Source organism: Felis catus, chromosome B2 (genome assembly GCF_018350175.1).
Source record: "Felis catus isolate Fca126 chromosome B2, F.catus_Fca126_mat1.0, whole genome shotgun sequence".
NCBI classification, from domain to species: domain Eukaryota; kingdom Metazoa; phylum Chordata; class Mammalia; order Carnivora; family Felidae; genus Felis; species Felis catus.
In genome coordinates, this window is record NC_058372.1 from 13,234,898 (window position 1) to 13,260,535 (window position 25,638).

At 44.6% G+C, this 25,638-nt stretch overlaps 1 long non-coding RNA gene across 6 annotated transcripts in view; it reads left to right on the plus strand.

The window, feature by feature from the left end:
- Positions 1-14,089: 14,089 nt before the first annotated feature.
- Positions 14,090-25,638, plus strand: part of LOC109499552 — a 90,685-nt gene continuing 79,136 nt past the window's right edge. For 4 of the 6 annotated variants that reach the window (XR_006597530.1, XR_006597532.1, XR_006597527.1 and 1 more), the window contains exons 1-4: positions 14,298-14,483; positions 14,993-15,172; positions 18,258-18,448; positions 19,940-20,016. This is a non-coding gene — a long non-coding RNA (uncharacterized LOC109499552). The other 2 variants (XR_006597528.1, XR_006597529.1) reach the window with 2 other exon arrangements.

Consider the following 25,638-nt stretch of genomic DNA (forward strand, 5'->3'; position numbering starts at 1 on the left):
ATCCAAAAGCTAAAGGCTGCCAAGGCAGATCTCCATTGGTCAAGACCTCGTGGGTTTTAGGATTTTAAAGGTTTTAGGGTTTTAAAAATCATAAGGATTTGAGAGCCAGAAGGGACCTTTTGTGCATCTCTCCTATTTTGTAGATGATGGAGCTGAGACCCACTGGGCTCATGCTTGCCACCAGTGAGAAGCAGAGCCCAGGCCACATCCGGGTCACGTGAGACCAGCTGCACCTGAAGAGCCAGGTTCGACCATGCTCGCCAGATTCAGCGTCCTCCATAAGGTAAGTATGATGAGGGGCAACTGGGTGGCTCAATCTATCGAGCATCTAACTTCGGTGCAAATCGTGATCTCACGGATTGTGAGTTCAAGCCCCACATCGGGTTCGCTGCTCAGAACCCACTTAGGATCCTCTGCCCCCCACTCTGTCTTTCCCCCACTCTCTGTCTCAAAAATGCATAAACATTAAAAAAAAGTGTAATGATACCTAGTCCTTTTAACTCATCAAATGAGATAACAGATGTCAGATGAAAATGTTTTGCAGGTTATAAGCCCCACAAGATGCTGTAAACCTCTGGGCAACCATAAGCATCATTACCATTGTTGATATTAAAAACCAGTTACCCCCCATTATACCATCAGTATAGATAACAATGACACATTTCCACTCTTCACAGGTGAGTTTCCAGTTGACATTTCCTTTTTCTTTTTAATTTTTTGAAGTGTTTTATTATTTATTTTTTGAGAGAGAAGGAGACACAGCGTGAGCAGGGGAGGGGCAGAGAGAGAGGGAGACACAAAATCCAAAGCAGGCTCCGGGCTCTGAGCTGTCAGCACAGAGCCCGTCTCGGGGCTCGAACCCACGAACCAGGAGATCATGACCTGAGCTGAAGTCGGACGCTTAACTGACTGAGCCCCCCAGGCGCCCTGACATTTCCTTTTGAAGCCTCTAATAACAATTCCTGTACGTTTTCCTTACAAGCTCCAAGCTCTTTTTCTCATTATACAAATATACACTTGTTACAGATAATTTTCAAAATACCAAAGGACATAAGGAAAAAATTGTCACCCATAGTCCCCAAACCCAAAGATAATAACCATTAATCTTTTGACAGATTTCCTTCCAGTTTTTCCCCCTTGCGTATTTTAACAAAGTTAAATCATATTGAATGGAATATTCTATTTCTTGATTTTTATTTTCATTTAAAATATATTTTCCCAGGGGCGCCTGGGTGGCTCAGTCGGTTAAGCGTCCGGCTTCAGCTCAGGTCACGATCTCACGGTCCGTGAGTTTGAGACCCGCGTCGGGCTCTGGGCTGACAGCTCGGAGCCTGGAGCCTGTTTCAGATTCTGTGTCTCCCTCTCTCTCTGCTCCTCCCCCGTTCATGCTCTGTCTCTCTCTGTCTCAAAAATAAATAAACGTTAATAAATAAAATAAAATAAAATAAAATAAAATAAAATAAAATAAAATAAAATATATTTTCCCATATCACTAAAATCTGTTTTTAAAATGTCTTGGGGTATCTGGGTGGCTCAGTCGGTTAAGCATCCGACTTTGGCTCCGGTCCTGATCCTCGTGGTTCTTGAGTTCGTGCCCCGTGTCAGGCTCTATGCTGACAGCTCAGAGCCCGGAGCCTGCTTTGGATTCTGTGTCTCCCTCTTTCTCTGCCCCTCCCCTGCTTGTTCTCTCTCTCTCTCTCTCTCTCTCTCTCTCAAGGATAAATTTTAAAAAACATTTAAAAAATTGAAGAAAATTTTAATGTATAAATAAATAAAATGTGTTCATGGTTGTATAACATCTTATCCTATGAACATACCATGGTCTCCTCAATCATTCCTTCTTATTAGCTACTAGGTTGTTTCCTTGGGAAAAATATACAGAATGCAACAACAAATTATAAATAAAGCTTTTCTGCATCTCCATCTATAAACAACATTTTAGGATAGATTGTTAGGGATCCTGAGAATATAAATTTTCAAGGCTTTGATACATTTGGTGAGTTGCTTTCAAGAAGATGTTATCAATTCGCCTCTGCCCGTCAGGGATGCGGTAAGATGACGACGAACTCGGTACCTTAAAAACAACAGAAATATATTCTCTCACGGCACAGGAGGCAAGAAGTCCCAAATCAGGGTGTCGGCGGGGCCGTGTTTCCTCCGACGTCTCCAGGGCAGAAACGCGTCCTTGAGTCTTCTAGCTTCTGCTGCTTGCTGGCAATCCTTGGGGTTCCTTGGTTTTTGGAAGCATAAGTGCAATCTCAGCCCCCGCTTCGCACGGCCTTCCTCTGTGTTCCCAAACCTCTCTGAAAAGGACAACAGTCTTTGGATTTGGGGCCTGCTCTAATTCATTGGCACCTCCTCTTGACTTGCCTGCATCTGCAAAAACCCCATTTCCAAACCAGATCACATTCTTGGAGGATGGGACCTCAACATATCTTCTGGGAGGACACAGTTCAACCCATAACCCACATCACGTGGTCCCCAGCAATATATCGCTTCATAGTTTAATTGTTTTATGTCTACCCTGCAGACAGAGATAGAGTTCTAAACATACTTTCACCAATGTTGAGTATGGTGGAGTGATTACTTTTCAGGGATTTTTTAGGTTAGAGTCTTTAAATTTTTTTTTTTTAACGTTTTTATTTATTTTGAGACAGAGACAGCATGAACGGGGGAGGGTCAGAGAGAGAGGGAGACACAGAATCAGAAGCAGGCTCCAGGCTCTGAACCGTCAGCCCAGAGCCCAATGCGGGGCTCAAATTCACAGACCGCGAGATCGTGACCTGAGCCGAAGTCGGCCGCTTAACCGACTGAGCCACCCAGGCGCCCCAGATTAGAGTGTTTTTTCCATAAGCATTTGGGGATACTTAGGTTAATTTGGGGAGCAGCACTGATCTTCTTTTGCCGTCTATCTGTATGCCATCTCTGCTGTGGGCCCAGGCCGTCACAGAACCTCAGGGAGGGAGCTTCTACGAGGAGCCATCCTGAAGACGGAGAGGCTCATGAGCTCAGGAGTGAGGCGAACCTGAGTTCAAATCCCAGCTCTGCCACTTGGTCCTGTGTCACCTTGACTGTATACTTTGTTCCTCTAGGCCTCCGTAAGGCCTAGCGGAAGGGTCGAGCAGTTCCCCAGTACATGGTTACGACTCAGTACATGTTAGCTGTGGTTATTCGCGTTGTCGCTATTGGTCCTATTGTCAACTTGCCGCTGAGACTTCTCACTTCTTGTGTCATGGGTTCCGCCCCCGACCTGGGCATGCCACATCTGCACACTGTTCCTGGAGTGCAGGCACTTCCTGTCTGCCTGTGACTCTCTGGTACCCAGTCATTCATTGTCTGGGTTCCCAACGTACCTTGCATGCCTGGCTTCTCACCCAAGTGTCTTTTGGTCCCTTGCAGGGCCTTGCTCTTCCTCACCAGACCTTCCCCTCGCGTTGGTGGCTGTCCTGCACCACAGAAACAAGTCGAGGAGGTTTGGTTTCCCCTTGTGCCCAGTCATATCTCATTACACCAAACCTGACCTGAACATCCTGAACTTGCTTTGCATACGAGCCCTCCGGAGGCCCAGACATCAGATACGGCACAGTGTTTCCCTTTGGCCAACCCTTCTCTTCCAACCACTGTGGTACGCTGTGATTTTCCAAAACTCGACAACCTTTTCTGGACAACACCAGGCCCAGCTTTTTTTCTCTTAGCCTGTCTGATCTCTTCTCTGTTCAAGCCATGCTTTTAAGAATTAACTTGGCTGGGGGCGCCTGGGTGGCTCAGCCGTTTGGGCGTCCGACTTCAGCTCAGATCATGATCTCGCGGTCCGTGAGTTCAAGCCCCGCATTGGGCTCTGTGCTGACGGCTCAGAGCCTGGAGCCTGTTTCAGATTCTGTGTCTCCCTCTCTCTCTGACTTTCCCCCGTTCATGCTCTGTCTCTCTCTGTCTCAAAAATGAATACACGTTAAAAAAAAAATTAAAAAAAAAAAAAAAAGAATTAACTTGGCTGGAATCATCCACCTTCCCGGCCTTGAAAGGAGTCCTCAGTACCATATACAATAATTCTTAGATTAAAAAACCAAATGACATTTCCCCCAAATTCAGCAGTTTTCAGCTCCTCGACTACTTTGTACTCAATAGTTCAATCATGGGGAATGGAATGGGAAGAGAGGGAACAGTCAGTGCTTGGGTGGTCTGGGGCCATGCGATAATGCACACATTCTCTCCCACTTCTGATCAAGAAGCAAATTACTTTTCCCGCTTAACAAGGTGAGGGAATCACAAAACCCATCTATACATATTTTATCCTGTGTATTTATGTTACTTTGGGGTGCCTGCTTACAGTAGCTATAGTCAAATCCATTAAAGATGACTTTTATTTCTTCTTAAATGTCAGACCCATCTGCTTGACCTCCCTTCGTGCATATTCATGGTGTCATTAACAGCTAAACCATGCCCCTCAAGATAGCAAGCATAGAACAATGGGTCCTCCATGACCCGGAAGTGCATGGTAAAATATCACACTTTCCATGATGTTCTACACAAGCAAGACTTAGTCCTATGAGTCAGAAATAACTTCTTTGCCCTACAACACTATATGTTCTCCTCAATGTTGCCAAACACCTTCAAGATGGCAGATCCCAGCACCTTTCTTCTTGTCCTCTCCAGAACAAATCTCTCAATTCAACAAAACAGGCAGCGGTTCAATAAATGGTCAGATATGCCAAGACTTTGGTTCTGATCGAGGCAGATCTCTAGAGGTAAAATAAAAGATGCCACCTTGGGTCTGATCCAGTTTCTCTAGATGTGTAACTCATTCCTGTGATTTGTTATCAATGTTGTGTTCTATGCCTGTATGTACACCTACATACACACGCATGCCTACTAAAAGCCCTTAGTATGACATTCCCATCCCCAAATACACAAACTGGCAGTGGTGCTGCTCAAGGACTTGACCTTCTCTTACTTGATCAGGAAGAATAGTGGCACAGGGCTAGGGGTGGGAGAGCTTTCATCCTGGGTCCTTGAAATCACTCAATCTTTTCAATCATAAGAAAACCTTCTCACGGTAGCAACCGACATTTAAGGGTTTGCATACAAGATGGTGCTGAGCTCAAGTTCGGTTTCAGAAGACAACTCCAGGGGTGCCTGGGGGTCTCAGTCGGTTAAGTGTCCGACTTGGGCTCAGGTCATGATCTCGCGGTTTGTGAGTTTGAGCCCCGCATCGGGCTCTGTGCTCAGAGCCTGGAGCCTGCTTCAGATTCTGTGTCTCCCTCTCTCCCACCCCCCCGCCCCCCGCTCTCAAAAATAAACATTAAAAATATATTTTAAAAAATAAGACAACTCTAGGTTGGAATTCTAGAAAACTGGGAACTTGACCATTGTTTCTATAGTTGCTTAGTTCTTAAAGGATAGCATCTCGTGGGAAATCAGATGCCGTGGGATATTCACAAACTGAAAACATGATAAGCTGATGAAGGAATGTGAGGCAGTTGGGAACCAAATCACGATCACCCTAAATCTGACCGAGGTTAACAGCTAAGATTCGATCATTTAAAGAATATTTCTTTTTATGGCCCGAAAGGAAATCAGTTTGTGCTAAAATGTAAGCAGTCAAGAAAAGTCTTATTCACAGAACTTACAGAACTACTTGAACAAGGTGGATGAAGCTGAGCACTTCACTCTTCACAGGATGTAGAACCTCAGAGCGGATCGACACGGCAAAACCCACCTACGCTTTGGCTTCAGGGATCTAAGACTGGGTATGAGATCTCTGACTCAGGGCTTCAGTCACACATCAAAGGGCATTTTGTTCCTTCCCAACATGCTGATGGCCTCCTAAGTCAGTCACCTTTCACACCCCTCTCTTGGGACAGTCTGGCCCTTAATCCCAGGACTCTCAAGAGCTGGGGTGTTGCGGGGGCAACGTCATTCACTGTCAAGTGGGAAACATTATTTTCTCAAATTCCTGGGCCGCTCAGCAAGGGTGACAACATGAAACACGAGTTTCCCTCTGCTCTGGAATAAATAAAAGCCCATTAGTCTGCAATTCTTAATTAGATTTTTTTTTTCTACATCTTATCTCCCTACCAGGAATGGAGACTATTTTAATTGCCCCTTTCCTTGAAACCAGCATCCATTCCTTCATTCTCAAGAGTGTTCCTTATGTCAGAGGACCGTTGTAAGGGTGTATCTTCGTATTGTTCAATAACTAGTGTGCATTGACTTAGCTACCCTGCGTGTAGGACTTTGAAAAATGTGTGGCCAGTCCTAACGGTCAGCCCTTATTTATTCATCTGTTCTTTCAGCCAACATTTCTACAGCTCTCTCTCACTGTTCTATGGCTTACAGATTCAGAGCTACAAATATACCATGGATATCTTCAAAGAGTTCAGACTCATACAGAAAGAGTGGGGGCAGAAAAGTTTAAAATAAGTCAGGAAGATTAGCTACAAGCTAGGCAATATAATTTCAGGAGTTGTAGAAACTTTATGAGAGCCTCGATGAAAGGCCTGAAGTGCCTAAATGTCCATAAAAATATTTTATGCTACAAAAATAGAGAAAGTTCCCTGAAGGTGTTCGGAAGGGGAAAAAAGGACAAGTTGACCAAATAAATACAAAAATCAGATTCTGCAGTGCCATTTAGAAAATAATGGTGCATGGGGCGCCTGGGTGGCGCAGTCGGTTAAGCGTCCGACTTCAGCCAGGTCACGATCTCGCGGTCCGTGAGTTCGAGCCCCGCGTCAGGCTCTGGGCTGATGGCTTGGAGCCTGGAGGCTGTTTCCGATTCTGTGTCTCCCTCTCTCTCTGCCCCTCCCCCGTTCATGCTCTGTCTCTCTCTGTCCCAAAAATAAATAAACGTTGAAAAAAAAAATTAAAAAAAAAAAAAAAGAAAATAATGGTGCATTATTCTCAATTTTGAGAGGCAAAGCCTATAACCCAAGAATTCTATACTCAATTAGTAAATAAAAACATTGATATGACACTCAGTTACATTTGAATTTCAGATAAACAGTGTATATGTTTTTAGGATAAGTATGCTCCGTGTAATATTTGGTACTACTTATCCTAAAAAATATATTCATTGTTTATCTGAAATTCAAATGTAACTGAGATCCTGTATTTTATCTGTCAACTGCAATATAAAAAACATTTGTATTTCAGACATGAAAGACCTATAAGATTTTACCACACCCCATGGTTTTCTAGAACAATCCTAAGATAGTCACAAAGTAAGAAATGTAAAATTTTGAAAATGAAAGTCATGATTTAAGGGGGCTAAGGATGAGCAGTGAGCAAAACTGCATTTAAGAAATTAATGTAAATATGGTTAAAATTTCTAAACGTTGATTCTAAATTTCTCCTAGGAACCACATGTTATTCAAACATAATCATTTAAAAGTAAATGATCCAAATTTGGAGTCTATAATCTTGTATTTTGGATGCAGCCAGTGGCTGGGGACAAATTTTCTGCATCTTCAAGAGCACATTTCACACAGCGTCACAAGGTTAGAAAGATGAATGAGAACACACCTCCTTATTTTGTAGAGTGCTATTGCATGTACCATGCCATTTCATTCACCCCGAGCCCTGGGAGAGCTGAGAGAATTAATAAGGCAGACAAGCACACATGTCTCACCTACACAGTTGGAAAATGAGGCTGTGAGGGGCACGCGTAACTCAGTCAGTTACGTGTCTGACTCTTAATTTCGCTGTAGGTCGTGATCTCACAGTCTGTGGGATCGAGCCCTGTGTCGGGCTCTGTGATGACAGCACAGAGCTTGCTTCAGATTCTCTCTCTCTCTCTCTCCCTCTCTCTCTGCCCCTCCCCTGCTTGCACTCTCCCTCTCTCTCTGTCACTCTCAAAATAAATAAACAACAACAAAAAAGAAAACGAGGCCCAGAGAGCTTTAATGGATCACCCTATGTTTAGTTACTACTGAGTAAGCAGCAAGCGCTTACCTCCAAGTTCAGAGGGTTATTCCAAGCTGAAATGAGATGCTCTGTTGGAGTTAGTCAAATCTCAAATCCAGCTTATTGTTAACCAAGAGGTATGAGAAGCCAATCCCACTTGATAAATATTTGTTGATTAATTAACATTGTTCTGGTCCATTCAAGTGTTTATTGAGTTAGTTCCATATATCCAGCCATATTCTCTGAGGTACGTAGACATAGTGTGAAATATGACCTCTGTCTTCTAGACTTAAAATCTACTTAGAGAAAAAACCAACACATGTGTGGCAACCTCAAAACTTCAGGGAAGAACTGTATTTCTGAGCCAAAGCATTACAAAACAGTACTAACAGAATGATTCTAAATTTTAAAAAGATATATATATATATATATATTTAATTTTTTTTTAACATTTATTTTTGAGAGAGACAGAGACAGAGCATGAGTAGAGGAGGGGCAGAGAGAGAAGGAGACACAGAATCCAAAGCAGGCTCCAGGCTCTGAGCTGTCAGCACAGAGCCCCAAGTGGGGCTGGAACCCACAGACCACAGGATCATGACCTGAGCCTAAGTCAGATGCTTAACTGACTCAGCTACCCAGGCACCCCTAATTTATATATTTTTAGTTATGTTTAGAAATAAAACCCTGGAAGTAGAATACTGTGAAGTTTTGTTTTATTTTTTGTGATTTTCTGCATTTTCCAAGGTTTTTACAGCGCGTAGAAAATGCACATCAATAAAAGGTAAACCATAAGAGACTCTTAAATACAGAGAACGAGTGAGGGTTGCTGGAGGGGAGGACTAGATGGGGGATGGGCATTAAGGAGGGCACCTGTTGGGATGAGCACTGGGTGTCATAGGTCAGAGATGAATCACTGGGTTCTACTCCAGAAGCCAAGGCTACACGGTATGTTAACTAACCTGAGAATTTGAAAAAAAAAAAAAAGAAAAAAGAAAAGAAAAGAAAAAATGCATGCATCTTGTTCTGTCTTTAAAGAAGGCATCTTATAAAAGAACAGAACTTCGAAATATGGCATTCTAAAAAAAAGTTTTAAGTAATTCTGGAACTGCATTCGCTGATATGTGGCTGTGGAACCCCTGAAATTCGGCTCATCCCAATTTCCATGGAGTGGAAGTATTTCACTCTGTATTTTGAAGACTTGATATAAGAAAAAAAAAAAGTAAGATGTCTCAACAATTTTTATATTGATCCCATGTTGAAATGATTGTATTTTGGATAAACTGGATTAAATAACATTAATCTCACTTGTTTCTTTTTACTTTTTAAATGTGATCACTGGAAAAAAAATTTTAAGGCTTAAAATGTGTTTGAATAAGTTGATGCTGTATTATTGCTATGTTTCTCAGAGAACCTCCACAGATATCAGGGACAAACCCAACAAGGTAGACCAATAACAAAAAATGCATAGCATAACTACCTAACATAGTCAAGGCTAAGAGCTAGTGTCCAACCTTCATTACACAGCAACCCTGTCCCCAAGATTGTACGAGGCCTATCAAGAAAAGCTGTGAATAAACCATGTTGCCATGGTTCCGCCCTCCCCTACTCAGGTCCTCAACAATCACATGAGACTTCAGGAATACCCCACACAGAATCGATTAAACAATACACCACATGGAACTGATTTGTTAAATATCACCCTTCCCCTGAGCCACCCAGGCCTGGGTTTGTATTTTTGAAATCTTTCTCTACTTGGGGGTACCTGGGTGGCTCATTCGATTGAGCGTCTGACTCTTGATTTTGGCTCAGAGCATGATATCAGGGTTTGTGAGTTCGAGCCCCAAACTGGGCTCTGTGCTGACAGCATGGAACCCGCTAACAATTCTCTCTCTCCCTCTCTTTCTACCCCACCCTCAAAATGAGTAAATAAACTTTTAAAATAAAATAAAATAAAATCTTTGTCTACATGGTATATTGTTTTACACTATGGTGTTTTGGCTTTTAAAAACTACAAAGCAGAATCTAATTTCCATAGTTTCTGGAAGAGACTCTACCTACAAGTTCCAGAGAGTTCAGAGCTGGGCGATGGATGGGTGTTTAAGAGAGGTCCCCAGACATGGTGGAACATACACTGCATCTGGAAGGATGGTGAGTATTTGACAAAGAAATGGGGGAACAAGAGTCTCAGCCCCACTAGTGTCCTGGGCAGGGGACATGGACAGAGCAGTAGAGCAGGTGGCTGAGAACACAAATGTGCCTGTCTTACTGCCACTCACACAGAGAGACTTTTAACTTCTTTGTGCCCTGGTTTCCTCGTCTATAAAGCAAAGGTGCTGTCGGAAGGAGGAAATGTAATACTTTCTGTAAAGTGCTCAGCACGCACAAAAAAGCACTCCACAGACTAGCATTAGTATTTTTATTGCGAATGGAAACGAAAGCTGCTTCAATTAGAGAGGACCAAACTTTTATAGAAAGTTTCGAGGGGCGCCTGGGTGGCTCCGTCGGTCGAACATCTGACTCTTGATTTCGGCTCCATTTGCAATTCTAGGGTCGTGGGATCGAGCCCCACATCGGGCTCTGTGCTGAGCGTGGAGCCTGCTTAGGGGTCTCTCTCTTTCTCCCTCTCCCCCGCTCACACTTGTTCTCTCGCTCTCTCTCTAAAAAAAAAAAAAAAACAAAGCAAAAGCTTTCGAAAACCAGGCAAGAACTAGACCCCCGAGAAGCCAGAGCCAGGATGACACGAATCAGGTGAGAGGTGGTGTTTCCCCTTTCCCAAAGCTGCTGTAACAAATGACCGCAAACTGGGTGGTTTAAAACCAGAGTAACTTACTATCTCAAGGTTCTTGGGACGAGAGGTCTGAAATCAAGGGGCCAGGAGGACCACACACCATCCAGAGGCTTTAGGGGAAGATCCGTTCCTTGTCTCTCCACTTCCGGTGGCTTGGCTTGCTCTGGCTTGGGGCTACCTCCAACCAAACGTCGAGGCCAGCATCTTCAAATCTCTCCGTTGCCTTCTGATAGTCTCCTCCTGCGACGTCTGTCGAATCTCCTTCCGTCTCCCTTTGATAGGGGTAGATGTGATCTCTCTTAGTGCCCACCCAGATAATCCAACCAAATCTCCCGATCACAAAGGATTACGTCCTTTGCCAGTCACAGGTCTGCCTCTTAGAGTAAGCTATTTATCACAGACCTCATATCTCTGGGGGATACTTTTCACCCCACCACAGGTAGTAAGGACCCAGATAGAGCGGTCCTAGAGCGCTCCCAACCACTGGGGTATTAACCCATGGTGTGCTGGGTCCCAGTGAGTGGCCAAGGGCTGGCACGGGCTGGGGGAAGTCACCAGTAGCTATTTGCCAGGTGGGATGGCTTTACCCATACAACCTAGTAGAATATTAAACCTGATGGTGAGATAGAAATGGAGAGAGAGGCAGCTATGGGGGACTTTTTACAGGCAAAATTGCTGGGCCTCTTTATGAAACATGAAGTTCAACAGACACTGTGTAAAGAGAGATCTTGATGAGGGACAGAAGCAGAAACAATGTTCACCTTTAGCCCAGAAGGCTGACCGATAGACTGCCTAGTTCCAATACGGATCAACTACATGCTGGTTTCGACATTCTTGAAGGGTCTCATGACTGCCTGTATATCTCACTGATAGTTAATATGGAACTGAATGATAAACAACAGAGAAATCTCCTGAAAGTGGTTTTATGGGTAGAAATGTGAAGAAGACATTTATGACTTAATACTCCCTGCACGTCCCCTCCCCCTCGCATATAACGCAAGCTTCATACAGCAAAAATGCAGCCACTTCTGCCAAAGGTCCTGTCCCTGTGCTACTTAAGTAAACTTACTGAGTTGCACCGCACAAGTCTCAAAAATGCTTTCTCGACCTTTGGGCTCCACGACCCCACAACAATATTCCTGTCAACGAGAAGAATAAGGGCTTGTTTTCCAAGCCATCCAACATTGAGGCTTCCAGGATGTGTGCCAGCATGTTCTAGGGGTCCCGGTTCCTGATATCTCTGGACCAGTGCAGGACCCTGCCTGACAGGCGTTAATGAATTCACTTCTCAGTCTGCAGACCTGGTGAGGATCCTGGTGTGAAGCTACCAACCGAGGTGTGTCAAAATAGACCGTTTACCAAGCTCCCGCAAACATGCAAACATCCCTAAATCCAGAGGACAGCTCTGAACCGGGAGAAAACAGGTTCTTTCCAGAAAGTTAGTGCCCTTGCCAGAAACTACGAATAGAGGGTTGCTTTTCAGTACCTCGCGAGCTGATTAGGAGGTCGATGGGTCCTAATTAGAATGTGAGGTTTATTCATCTGTAAACTTGCAAAAGGAATGCTCTGGAGGGAACCTGAATCAGAAAGAATTGTTTCCCGTTGGCTTGGCTTAACAAAAAACAAGACAATTTGCCTGTTTCTCCTGGCAGGCAGGTAGACTGGAAGAGAGATTCTTTCCTGATGATCCTTTTCAAATACTTATTAGACATCAGCACAGGCTTCAGTGATGTAGCAAATCAGCTTCTAGGATTTTCAATGAGACAATTATATGAATGCTCACTAAAAGGGCATAATTTGACCGAAGGGCCAGGATATTGAGAACGAAGGTCGGCAAGGCAACTTAGACTCCATTCTTTGCATGGAATGAGAAATCATGATGGGACCGCGTGCCTGGCCAGAAAAATCTCGCGTGAACATCACTGAATAAGCATGACATAGGTGCAATTTGCAGTCGGTCCAAAGGTGGAGTTCGTTTGCTATAAACATGAGGTAGTAATAACAGGTTGTGGTAAGGCCAGGCCTCGTTCCATCCACCCCTGCCCCTAGTTGGTCAATGAGAATTTATTTACTTTTGCTGTTATGCAAATATGGGGAGGGGGTTCAAAATGTAATAGACTGACCGTCAAAGAGCAACCAACTCCTGTTCTGTACAGACACCCACTAAATGTCATGCAGATTCAGAAAAACAACCCTTGGCTTCTGGGAGTTAACAAGTTAACAATCAAGTTTTCATTGCCTAGGCAAAAATTATTTCCATTTCATTACATTCATTTGTTACAGATGCTTACATTTGATTTCTCAAGAGAATAGGAATAAGACTGCAGAAAACGCTTCGACCTATATTTTCCGAATCCCTATCACTAGCTAATCCCAGACGTCCCCCTTCACAGCTGAACACTTCATCGGTTGTGGTTTTTCTTAAGAAATGTGTAATAAATCCCAAGAATCAGGACTATTTGATACTTAGCCAGACACTTTAATGAAATGCCATCAATTGTATCGCCAATCCATCTCCCTGCCTGTAGACACCCCAGAACTGCCTTCACCTCCGAACACCCCCAAAATCTGCTCCTGGCAAAGGTTGTCCTGACTGAATGGAAGTCAGTCATTGGACAAAAGAGGTGCCAACAAGAAGGCTCCTGGCCCTAATTTTACTTTTCACACCCCAAAAGAGGAAGGTGGGACTGAGTCTGAGTCTTGACCAGAGCAAGAAATGAGAATGAGGCCATGTAGCAGCCATGAGGAAGACCCCCCCCCCCAAATCTCCCACTGCCTGGAGTGCAGTTGCCCAAGGGCCCCAGGGCTGTGCTATGCAATCACTCACCACACTTCCCTGCAGGTCCCCCTCCCCTGGCTGCTTCTGTGGTCACTAGGCACAGCCGGGGTACTAAGGCAGGCCTTTCTGTGGGAAATGCAGGACTCTTCAGGTTCATCACCCAACCTTCCTTGGAAGTGCATTGCCGTGTGGGTCACTTCCTCCCAACCTTCAGTTCTTCCTTCCCTGGGATCAGACTGGCATCAGGGTCTGATGGCTTTTCAAGCCTCTCCCGGCTTCCTCCCCCTTTCTTTCATAGGCATTTCCCCTAATAAATGTCTTGCACGTTTAACAGATCTTGGGAACTGCTTCTCAGGGGTCACGGACTAAGGTAATCGGGGATCTTCCAGGAGGAGCAGAAAGCAGCTGGGGGAGGAGGGAACAGGGAACATGGTATTGGTGTAAAGACCAAACTCACTTCCTGAAATATGGGCCACAGTCTGTTGCCTTAACAAGGCTCATTCAGTGCTCACAGGGGTGTTTTTGTAAGCTCCCTACTTGGCCAGGCTGGACTACATTTCCCAGGATTCCTTTCCTCCTATGTTTCAGGTTAGGACCGGCTCCAAGGGACGTTCTCTCGCGAGAGTTGGAAGGAGGAAAAGCGGCGGCAAAGCACATTCTGTTGAGCGACCGACTCGTGCTCCGGTGAGGCTGCTGCGGGGCCCTGTCTTCGCCCTGGACCTGCTTCCTCCAGTTTCTCTGCGCCCTGGGGCGGGTGTATACTTGTGCAACAGTATGACACAGGGCCTCAGCTTCTGCAGGGTCCCTTCATCAATCACTAAGGTCGAGGGGAAGGAAAAGGGCATGGGTTTCAGTGTGCCCACGTGGTGTTCCGGCTCCTGCTTGCGGGGTTCTAGCCCGCTTTCGTTAGCTTCCCTTCCTGTCTTAGCGATTTCGGGCGCCAACGTTGGTCAGGACAGCCGTGTGGACAGTGCCTAACCAGCTCCCCTAATTGTGCGAGTCCGTTCCTAACAATTCGTATGTATTTTTCGATCGTAGATACGTGTATATACATGGGTGTATGTACTTGATCGTTAAACTCCAAGCGATGCACTCATTGTGTGCCCTCTGGCCAGTTTCCTTCAGGGCAGTGGTACTCGTTAGGGCCTGGAATAGGCACTGGGGCTTCAAAGAAAGCAATGCCAACCCTCTGTGCTGCTGCTTAGACAGACCTGGCCGTCAGCAACGTAAAGGAAGGCGGAACAGTGTTAGGAAGACAAGTGCACCTTCACAGCCCACCTGGCAGAGGGGCAACGTTCATGATTTGGTTTTTGTGTTTTGAACGAAATGAGATCCAGCTTTTTGCCCTCCCCTCCCTGGCTGGGAGGACATCCCAAAGCCGTTTGGGGGACGCTGACCACCACCACCGTTACCACTCCTGCCTCCCCATTGTATAGATCGCGAATCCCGGAGCTTATAGCAATGGAGTGGGACCCGGCCCTTAGTTCAGGGTGTTTGCTCTCACTTCCCTTCCTCTTGTTTCCCAGGGCTGAGCCTGATCCTCCGTCATCTGTCAAGCGTAGCTGCCACCAAGAAGCCTCTCAACAGTCCAGGCTGCTTCAGCCTGGGTCACAAGGCTCCAAAGCCAAGAAGTCCAGTGATAAGTTCCAGACAGCCATATACCACATCATCCGAGGTCATGACACCTTGAGGCGCGCGTGGGGCAGGTACTGTCTCCTCCACTCACAGAACCTTCCATCCTCCAAGTCTCAGAACCCAGTTCTCCTTGGGTCCATCTATGCCTCTGCCCACTCTTTACCTCCTATAACTTTCTGTTATCCAAAATGACAGCCTATATGTCCCCCCACCCCTGCCACCCTGGATTTAGAGAAACCCCCAGGTGGGGGGTGGGGGGGTGTTATCTTTTACTTCCCTCATGATAAATCTGTAAATATATTTCTTTTTAATCTATGGGATTAAGAATCAATACTTTTTATGCTAAGTGAAATAAGTCTGACAGAGAAAGACAAATGCCATATGATCTCACTTATATAGGGACTCTGAAAACAAACAAACAAAAAGAAACCCAGACTCTTAAATACAGAGAATAAAGTGAGGATTAGCAGAAAGAGGCAGGTTAGGGAGGGTGGGGTGGAGAATGGGTAAAAGGAGTGAAATAAGAGAAAGGGATTTAGCGGTACGGAAAAATTTAGGATAGGGGTGACTGGGTGGTTCAGTTGGTTAAGCATCCAACTCTTGATTTCGGCTCAGGTCATGATCTCACAGTCATGAGATCGAGCCCCACATCGGCCTCCATGCTGAGCATGGAGCCTGCTTGGGATTCATTCATTCATTCTCTCTCTCTCTCTCTCTCTCTCTCTCTCTCTCTCAAAATAAATAAATAAATAAACATTAAAAATTTAGGATAACTGGGGGGCGCCTGGGTGGCGCAGTCGGTTAAGCGTCCGACTTCAGCCAGGTCACGATCTCGCGGTCCGTGAGTTCGAGCCCCGCGTCGGGCTCTGGGCTGATGGCTCAGAGCCTGGAGCCTGTTTCCGATTCTGTGTCTCCCTCTCTCTCTGCCCCTCCCCCGTTCATGCTCTGTCTCTCTCTGTCCCAAAAATAAATAAACGTTGAAAAAAAAAATTAAAAAAAAAAAAATTTAGGATAACTGGTTGGAAGGATAGAAGTAGAAACTAGAGGGATCACAAGGTGAGCTTTTGGGATGCAGACAATGTTACTTCTTGATCTGGGTGATAATTATACAGATGAGTTCACTTAAAATTGATTGAGCTGTATATGATTTATGTGCTTATCACCATGTGTTATACTTCAGTCTTTGAAAGTTTAAAAAAAACCCAAATGCTAAAAAAGGCATACAGTAAAGGGGCACCTGGGTGGCTCAGTCGGTTAAGCAGCCGACTTCGGCTCAGGTCATGATCTCACGGTCCGTGAGTTCGAGCCCCGCGTCGGGCTGTGTGCTGACAGCTCAGAGCCTGGAGCCTGTTTCAGATTCTGTGTCTCCCTCTCTCTGACCCTCCCCTGTTCATGCTCTGTCTCTCCCTGTCTCAAAAATAAATAAAATGTTAAAAAAAAAAAAAACTAAAAAAAAAAGGCATACAGTAAAAGAAAAAGAAAACTCCCTTTCCCACACTTGGTGTTCTATGGCCCATTTCCCCTCCTCAGGTGAATAACGTGTTTAGGAGCTACAGCACCTTGTAAGCATTGGTAGTATTTAGTGCTATTCCACTTCTCCTCCTTCCAGGCACATGGTCTCATTGCATTTCCCAGCCCTTCTGGAAACATAAGGAACTTAAACTGGTTGATTGGGGTTGTGTAACTAGTTGTAGCCAGTAAGTTGTAAGCAGAAATGATGCGTGTCACTTCTGGGCCAGAGTGTTTGACTGCTACAATGATATCCTGTAGACTTCTCTTCCTCCTCCCACAGTGATGTGCATGTTTTAGTTAGTGTTCTCCATCTGCTTTGGTCTCCGAGGGATTATGACAAGGAGCCCACTCACAACGGACACAGGCGAGAGGCATGAGCAAGAAATAAATGTTTGATGTTTTAAGCCACTGAGATTTAGGGATTGTTTGATACTGTACTGATTCAGAGTGATACCTCCTGGGAGGTGTGTGTGTGTGTGTGTGTGTGTGTGTGTGTGTGTGTGTGTGGTCTGTATTTCTCTGAAAAGTACACCAAGACAAGAAAGTTGAAGTAGACACAGAAATATGAGGGGAAATATGCATGTAGGTAATATATCTGTATCTGTTCAGGTATTTTCCACTTTATGGAAACCCAAACTGAAAATTGCTTGCACAGTAAGACTACTGCTAATATAAAAGAGGTATGGTGCTTCTAGGATTGCTTAGTTCAGCTGCTCAACTGTGTCCTCAAAGACCCACATTCTTTTCCCTCTGCCATTCTTGGTGTGCTGACGAACTCCTGTGTCGGCTACAGCAGATTCATGTAATTCGTTCCCTCCCTCTCCCTCTCTCTCCCGCACATACTCTTACCCACATACACACACACATCCAGAGACAAATAAGAGACTATCCAACAAAATGCTGAGAGTGACAAAAGAAGCAGATCGAGCTTATTGAGGAGAGTATCGTTTTAGCAATTCCGTGTATCGTTTTAGCAATTCTGTGATGGTGAGCGGAAGTCTCTTTTAATGGTTGGTGTATCTGTTATTGGAGATTTTAACACAAGGACACCAAAGTGTTCTTTTGGTAGACAACCCCCAGATCAAGGAAGACCTGTGACAACCAAGGAATGACATTTGCTATTTCCCGGTACCTTGATGTTGCCCAGTGCTAAGCTCTGTAGTTTCGAGCAAGCTACTGACATCTCTCAAGCTCACTCTTCTTCTCCTGCCCATAAAGGGATTCACAGTTGCACCTCCATCACTGCTCTGCCGTGAGGCTTAAGTGAATTAATACATACACAGTACTTAAACAGTTTCTGGCACGTAGTAAATGCTGCGGAGCCAGGAGCCATTATCATTATAATAGGGCTTTGGGGAGAATTAAATAAGTTAATGCATGTAAAGGACTTGAAATCATGTCTGACATGTAGTAAGTACTCAATAAATCTTTGCGGCTGCTACTACAGCTATTATTATCATAGCTTTAAATAAGAAGATTGTAGAAGTTAAGGAGGGTAAAATAGAGCTAATCCTTTAAAAATGAATTTGTCAGTACGAAGTATCATTGTCATGGTATTGGGGGGTTTTTTGACTGTACAAGGTAATTTTAATAAATCAAGATCATTTTCCTTGGTAAAGGTGAAAATACAATTTTGTTTCTTAGAAGCAATGTCTACCATATCATTTCCATAAGAAATAAGAGCTGGAGAAGTTGCTATTCAGAGATCAGGATCAAGAGAGAGATTCTTCAGGATGTTGGAAGAATGTGAACACCAGTATCATTTCTGCCTGTGACATTGATTTGAGTCTTGGTGGGAACTTTTGGCTCCATTCATGCTGACTAGGTCAGCACATGTAAGTACAGTATGCGCTTTCTCAGATGAGTGGCTTTTATATATGCGTGTGTGTGTGTGTGTGTGTGTGTATACACACACTTTGTAAGACAGTGTGTAAAGAATGCATCAACAGAAGCAGATGCACATTTCCTATTTTTGAATATGATTCTGAGTGGGCATTAATAAACGCTAACTGGCATTGCTTACGGGTGTAAAACTAATAATGGAGTTGGATCTGATTAGGAAAATGAAATCAGAGCTCGCAGTGTTCTTGTGTCCCACCCTGAGATAGGTAAAAAAAAAAAAAAGGGGGGGGTGGGGTCGTCTACCATCCTGTCACCAAAGAATCATTCATTAACCAAATAATGTAACTTAAAATAGGACATGGCATCTAAGGAGTAAACTAGTACAACAAACAAATATACACAAAAACATTTTCTGAGCACTCTGATGTGTTAGCCACTCTCTAGTTTCCCCGGGCTGCTAAGGTTGAGAATCAATGTCTCATGGAGCATCGTGGTGGAAAGCGGCAGTGAACTGGTCACAACTATGAAATGGTCCCTTAGAGGTAGGGAGGGCTGTGACTTTGCTTTTATTTTGTTGTTGTTGTTTTGTTTTAGTTTTTTACTTTGAAATAACTTGAGACTTAAAAGTCTTTCAAAAATAGGAGCACCTGGGTGGCTCAGTCAGTTGAGCGACTGACTCTTGTTCCCCGCTCGGGTCACGATCTCACAGTTCATGAGTTCCAGCCCCATGTTGGGCTCTTTGCTGACAGTGTAGAGCCTGCTTGAGATTCTCTCTCTCCCTCTCTCTCCCTCTCTCTCCCTCTCTCTCCCTCTCTCTCCCTCTCTCTCCCTCTCTCTCCCTCTCCCCCCCTCCCCCCCTCTCAAAATAAATACACATTTTAAAAAATCTTTCAAAAATAGTATAGAAAGTTCACATGCTGCCATTGATCCAGAACTTTCTTTAATGTGAACAGATTATGAGACTGTAGCATAAAATTCTCCATCAAAACCAGGAGATTAACATTAGTACAATGCTATTCACTAAACAACAAACTTTATTCCAATTTCACATACGTTTACATAACAAGAAAAATTGCAAGGGCAAGAACTTGAAGAGCAGATCTAAAGATGAAGGCTGCGTGTATTCGAAATGGTCAGTTTAATGCACTGTTTTCTCTTTCCTTGAAAAATTGTCTTTAATATATCTATTATATTGTCCAATTTTAAAAAAAAAACTTTAACTGCCAGTATTCCTCTCTTTTCTCTCCAGTAGGCTCTTTCCCAGGGAAATAGGGTTGTTAAATTTAGCAAAACTTAATGCAGGGTACATAGTTAAATTTGAATTTCAGATATGCAGTGAATATGGTTTGTTTGTTTGTTTGTTTGTTTTAGTATGACTGTGTCCCATGCAATAGCTGGGACATACTTATGTTTAAAAATTATTCTTATTTCTTGGAAGTTCAAATTTACCTAGGCTTCCTGTATTTTATCTGGCAATCCTACAGGAAAAGAACATAAACATGGAGAGTGGGGCTTAGTGTACTGCACCTGGGAAGGGTGATGACGGCAGGATGTCTTCAAGGTAAGGAGATGCAAAAATTATTTCTCCAACATTCTTGACCATGTTCTACTAAAGGGACAATTTCTCTATCAGAGGACAGAAAACAGGTGCATGGAAAGGAAACTCATCAAACTATGTCTGAAACTATTTCGAGTTATTTCAGGAAACTGTTTACTGCAGCTGTTACCTGGGCCTGACCCACCTCACCCAGACCTAGTATGTGGGTAAAATAGGGGTGAGTGGGTGGGGCACGTGGACAATAAGCATGGAGGGGCCTGAATACGCAAAGGGAGAAGCAAAAGCCCTCAGTACCAAAAGCAACATAAAGAGACTGGCCTTTTCCCCATATTGCCCTTAATAGAAATAAAACTGTGGGCCTATTTCAGGTGGTAATAAAACTGAAAATATGCCAACCAGGCCAGTGCCAATTTCCTATAACTGCCTCTAGGACCAACCTAGAATCTAAAACAGACTACTCAAGATTTTTTTCCAGTGAGCTTGCTGCATGCCTAGCTCCAACATAAAATTTCTAGAATCCAAAGCAGTAATTAAAGAAACACCATAAAAAGCATCCTGAGGCTTTCACCAATGGAAAGCCCATAATCTGACAAGTCTCCTTGCCTGGGAAATGTTGGCTGCTGCCTTAGTTAAACTCTTTCACTAGCAATGTGCAGAGTCTCTAGCTCGGTGTCAGGGGCCTCTTCCCCTCCTGCTCCAGTCCCCTGCCCAGCCCCTGTACTGCACCATCTCTACCCTGGATGGGAGCAGCTGGCCAAGCTCAGAAATTGATCAGAGTGCCCTGAGAGGGCCTGTTAGTACCACGTGGAAGCTGCTGTTGTCACCTGAGAACTGCCCATCATGGGAGCACCATCCCCTTCAGCGTATTTTTAATTCCCAACAAGGACTTTCCTCAGTGTGCTGCTGTTTTTCATTTCTCTGTATAAATCCTCTCTGTTTTTCCAACTGCTTCTGCTAGTTCCCTTGGAAGGCCTAACTTTTAAGTGATCTGATCCCACCATATGTGTTGACATATGTCGATGATGCAGGCAGGTCGAGTCTAAGGACCCTGAGGGGGTCTCGCAGGACCAGCCAAGAAGGTCCTTGGCTACACGCAGGATAGAAATCAATCACAAACCAGTAGGAAGTGAGAGCAGAGCTTATCAAAGCTATAGAGATATCACAGATACAGACAGTGTCTGGGAGACAGAATAGAAAGAAGAGACAGTCTCATCTTTGCTTGGGGTCTCGGGTTTTTATTGAGGATTGTGGTCTGGCCTGTGCATCCTCTTGGGCATCCAGGAATCAGTTAGAACAAGGACGGAGGTCCAGGTGTCCTCCATAAGTCACTTATTCCTTAGAGCCAGGGGTCTTGGCATCCAGCTGTCTAGCACCGGTGGTCTGGAATATGCGCACGATGGCCTCATCCCATCATTCTTCCCAGTCCTTCCTTCAGTGTTCTCTCTCTTGTGCTGGAAGACTCCAAGGAAATCATCAACTTCTCGTCCCTTACAAGAAGGACGTACTGTCTCTGCACTCTGAGCCATGTGGAAAGTGGGGGTGCAGAGCCCAGCAAGAATAGAGGCAGGAAAAGGAGCAAAAAGCAGATTCTTCTGGAGTCTTTCAATCTCCTTGTCTCACCGACCTCTACCTTTGAGAAGAGTCCTTGAAAAGCATTCCTACTGCATAGAGGTTCCCAAGGCATTGTGGGTGGTTGAAGGAACATAGGATCTTGAGGCAGAAAACCTGGACCCAAGCACTAGCTTTCTCCCTTACTCCCCACATGACTCTGGATGACTTACGTAACCTCCTCGGATTTCCTATGTATCAAAATGGGTATGGTTCTTCTGGCTTCTCTCACAGCCTTGTTATACGGAAGAACTAGAAGGAAATGAGAGTGGTTTGTAAACTATAAACCTGCTGTGCTAATAATGGCAAACATTTCTCAGTATTCATCATGTGCTAGGCATTGAGTTTTAGGTGCTTATCTCGTTTAATTTTCACAGTGATCTCACACGCTAAATACTGTTATGCCCATTTTACAGATGATTATACTGAGGCACAGAGAGCTTAAATCTCTTGCCAAAGCATCATAGTAAATGGTGGCCTTGGAATTTGAACCCAAGCCATCTGGCAGCCATGCCTGCTATGCTGAGAGACTTCCCGGTGTAATTAATGGGTTAAAGTCAATATTAGAAATTGAGGATAAAGGTACTCTTTCCCCGGCATCACTGGTGCCATCACCTTAGGCTCTCCTGTTACCCTTTGCTTCTGTACCTCTAATTGTAGGTCCCATGGTGAGGCGGACTTGGAGGAATCAGAACCACTCCCTGCCTAATAGGTTTTGTCTGTGTCTACCTGTCACATTTTAGGGGACATACCTGGCTAACAGCATATCCCAAATTACACCCTAATGGGATCTGCCATGATAGTCCCGCTTTCCTAAGACTGACAACAGAACAGAAACAACTGAAAACATCTATGGCTCACATGCCACTGGTAGCTCAGTTCCATGGGGGATTTCTCAAATGTCCAAACAGTAGAGACACGTTCTTGAGGAAAAGCATTCTTGTGGATTCTGAAGATCACTTCCTCAGAACCCCGGTTTGAAAAATGCCAGTGTGGGCTAGAGAAAACAACGCTGAGCCCGCACTTAGGAAATCCAGGTTCCCATCCTGCCACCGCCGTGACCCAGCCAGGACATTACTGTTGCCTCAACCATAAAATGAGCTAGGCCCAATCAGTGCTTCGGGGGCCACAAGCCCAGTGGGGGCAGGCAGCCACCTACAGGAGTGTCCAGACCTGGGGAAAGGCAGTAGCGAGTCACAACCACCTCAGTTCACTATGGCCTTGAGAGATTGCAGGCACCGTCTGTCCTCACCTTCTGAGTTTTTAAGAGGAGCCTGACATCCGTGACTTTATACACAAATTTATTGACTCTGGTGTTGGAAATGAGTACAGCAATGTTTAAAACATTGAAGAGCCAAACGAAAAACACCTCCGTGAGCCAGAGAGAGCCCTGGCTGGAAAACTGGGTCGAGATTCTAAACAAGATCAAGGTTATCAAGCTGCTTCCACTGAAGAGTTCCATAGAACTTTCCTGAAGGTTCTCTGGAGGTCGGGGGAGGCCAGCTCTTCCTCAATTTTGACCAGAACAGCTCAAACTGCTTTTTTTTTTTATATATGAAATTTATTGACAAATTGGTTTCCATACAACACCCAGTGCTCATCCTAAAAGGTGTCCTCCTCAATACCCATCACCCACCCTCTCCTCCCTCCCACCCCCCATCAACCCTCAGTTTGTTCTCAGTTTTTAAGAGTCTCTTATGCTTTGGCTCTCTCCCACTCTAACCTGTTGTTTTTTTTTTCCTTCCCCTCCCCCATGGGTTCCTGTTAAGTTTCTCAGGGTCCACATAAGAGTGAAACCATATGGTATCTGTCTTTCTCTGTATGGCTTATTTCACTTAGCATCACACTCTCCAGTTCCATCCACGTTGCTACAAAAGGCCATATTTCATTTTTTTCTCATTGCCACGTAATATTCCATTGTGTATATAAACCACAATTTCTTTATCCATTCATCAGTTGATGGACATTTAGGCTCTTTCCATAATTTGGCTATTGTTGAGAGTGCTGCTGTGAACATTGGGGTACAAGTGGCCCTATGCATCAGTACTCCTGTATCCCTTGGATAAATTCCTAGCAGTGCTATTGCTGGGTCATAGGGTAGGTCTATTTTTAATTTTCTGAGGAACCTCCACACTGCTTTCCAGAGCGGCTGCACCAATTTGCATTCCCACCAACAGTGCAAGAGGGTTCCCGTTTCTCCACATCCTCTCCAGCATCTATAGTCTCCTGATTTGTTCATTTTGGCCACTCTGACTGGCGTGAGGTGATACCTGAGTGTGGTTTTGATTTGTATTTCCCTGATAAGGAGCGACGCTGAACATCTTTTCATGTGCCTGTTGGCCATCCGGATGTCTTCTTTAGAGAAGTGTCTATTCATGTTTTCTGCCCATTTCTTCACTGGGTTATTTGTTTTTCGGGTGTGGAGTTTGGTGAGCTCTTTATAGATTTTGGATACTAGCCCTTTGTCCGATATGTCATTTGCGAATATCTTTTCCCATTCCGTTGGTTGCCTTTTAGTTTTGTTGGTTGTTTCCTTTGCTGTGCAGAAGCTTTTTATCTTCATAAGGTCCCAGTAATTCACTTTTGCTTTTAATTCCCTTGCCTTTGGGGATGTGTCAAGTAAGAGATTGCTACAGCTGAGGTCAGAGAGGTCTTTTCCTGCTTTCTCCTCTAAGGTTTTGATGGTTTCCTGTCTCACATTTAGGTCCTTTATCCATTTTGAGTTTATTTTTGTGAATGGTGTGAGAAAGTGGTCTAGTTTCAACCTTCTGCATGTTGCTGTCCGGTTCTCCCAGCACCATTTGTTAAAGAGGCTGTCTTTTTTCCATTGGATGTTCTTTCCTGCTTTGTCAAAGATGAGTTGGCCATATGTTTGTGGGTCTAGTTCTGGGGTTTCTATTCTATTCCATTGGTCTATGTGTCTGTTTTTGTGCCATCAAACTGCTTTTTTTAAAAAATGTTTATTTATTTTTGAGAAAGAGAGCGTGCTTACGCGCGTGAGCAGGGAAGGGGCAGAGAGAGAGGGAGACACAGAAACTGAAACAGGCTCCAGGCTCTGAGCTGTCAGCACAGAACCTGATGCGGGGCTCAAAGTCATAGACCACGAGATCTTGACCTGAGCCAAGGTCAAGACGTTCAACCTACTGAGTCACAGGCGCCCCCCTATCTGCTTTTCTAGTGATATTCCACAGGTTTAAGAATATTTCCACTGCTAACAACTAAAATAGTTAATATTTAATGGCACTTATCTGCCACTTGGTAAGTGTAGATAGAAAAGTCTTGAGGCTGTGCTTTTTAAAACTCTTCAGTGGGTGCAGACAGCTGGAACAAGGAGATGGCATACCTATTAGAGGCAGTAGCTCACTGGGTATGTGTCTGGACGCCCTGTTTTGGTGGGCTCAGCGTTACTATGCACCACTGTATTTCATTACAACTGAAGCACGAAATACCAGTGTTAGACCGAAAAGCCTGGCTCTCGAGAAATACCGAGTTCAGCCAGCCAGCCTGTTTCAGTCCCAGTCAGGTTCTTTGAGCTTATTTAGCAGCAAATGGCGGTAGTGTTAACTGTCCCGAAAATGGCTCTCTACAAGGCGATTAGTCTTGAAGGCAATCTCCCCCTGCTTATAAAGCCCTTACTAGACCTTTAACTGCCCATGTGTTTATTCTGTGGAGAAAGAAGCCGGCACGTTCGGGAGAGCATGCGGCAGAGAAGCCAGAAGTGACACAGCGATCTTAGCGTCCGGGAGCCTCCCCTGCAAACATGGGAGGGAGGTTTCACCACGTGCATTCAGTGGGAAGAACGGAGGGTTGACAATAACGGCAGACCCAACAGATAAAAACTGCTGTGTGGATGCGGCAGGGAACCAGCGTGTGCCTGCGTGTGTGTATGTGAGTGTGTTAGTTACAGACTTAGCTACCTTTATTCTCTCCGCGATGATCCAAGTGGCTCTACAGTTATTCTACTGCATTATCAAACCCCTAAGCTGAGGGCGGGGGATTATTTAGGATAGGTTCACT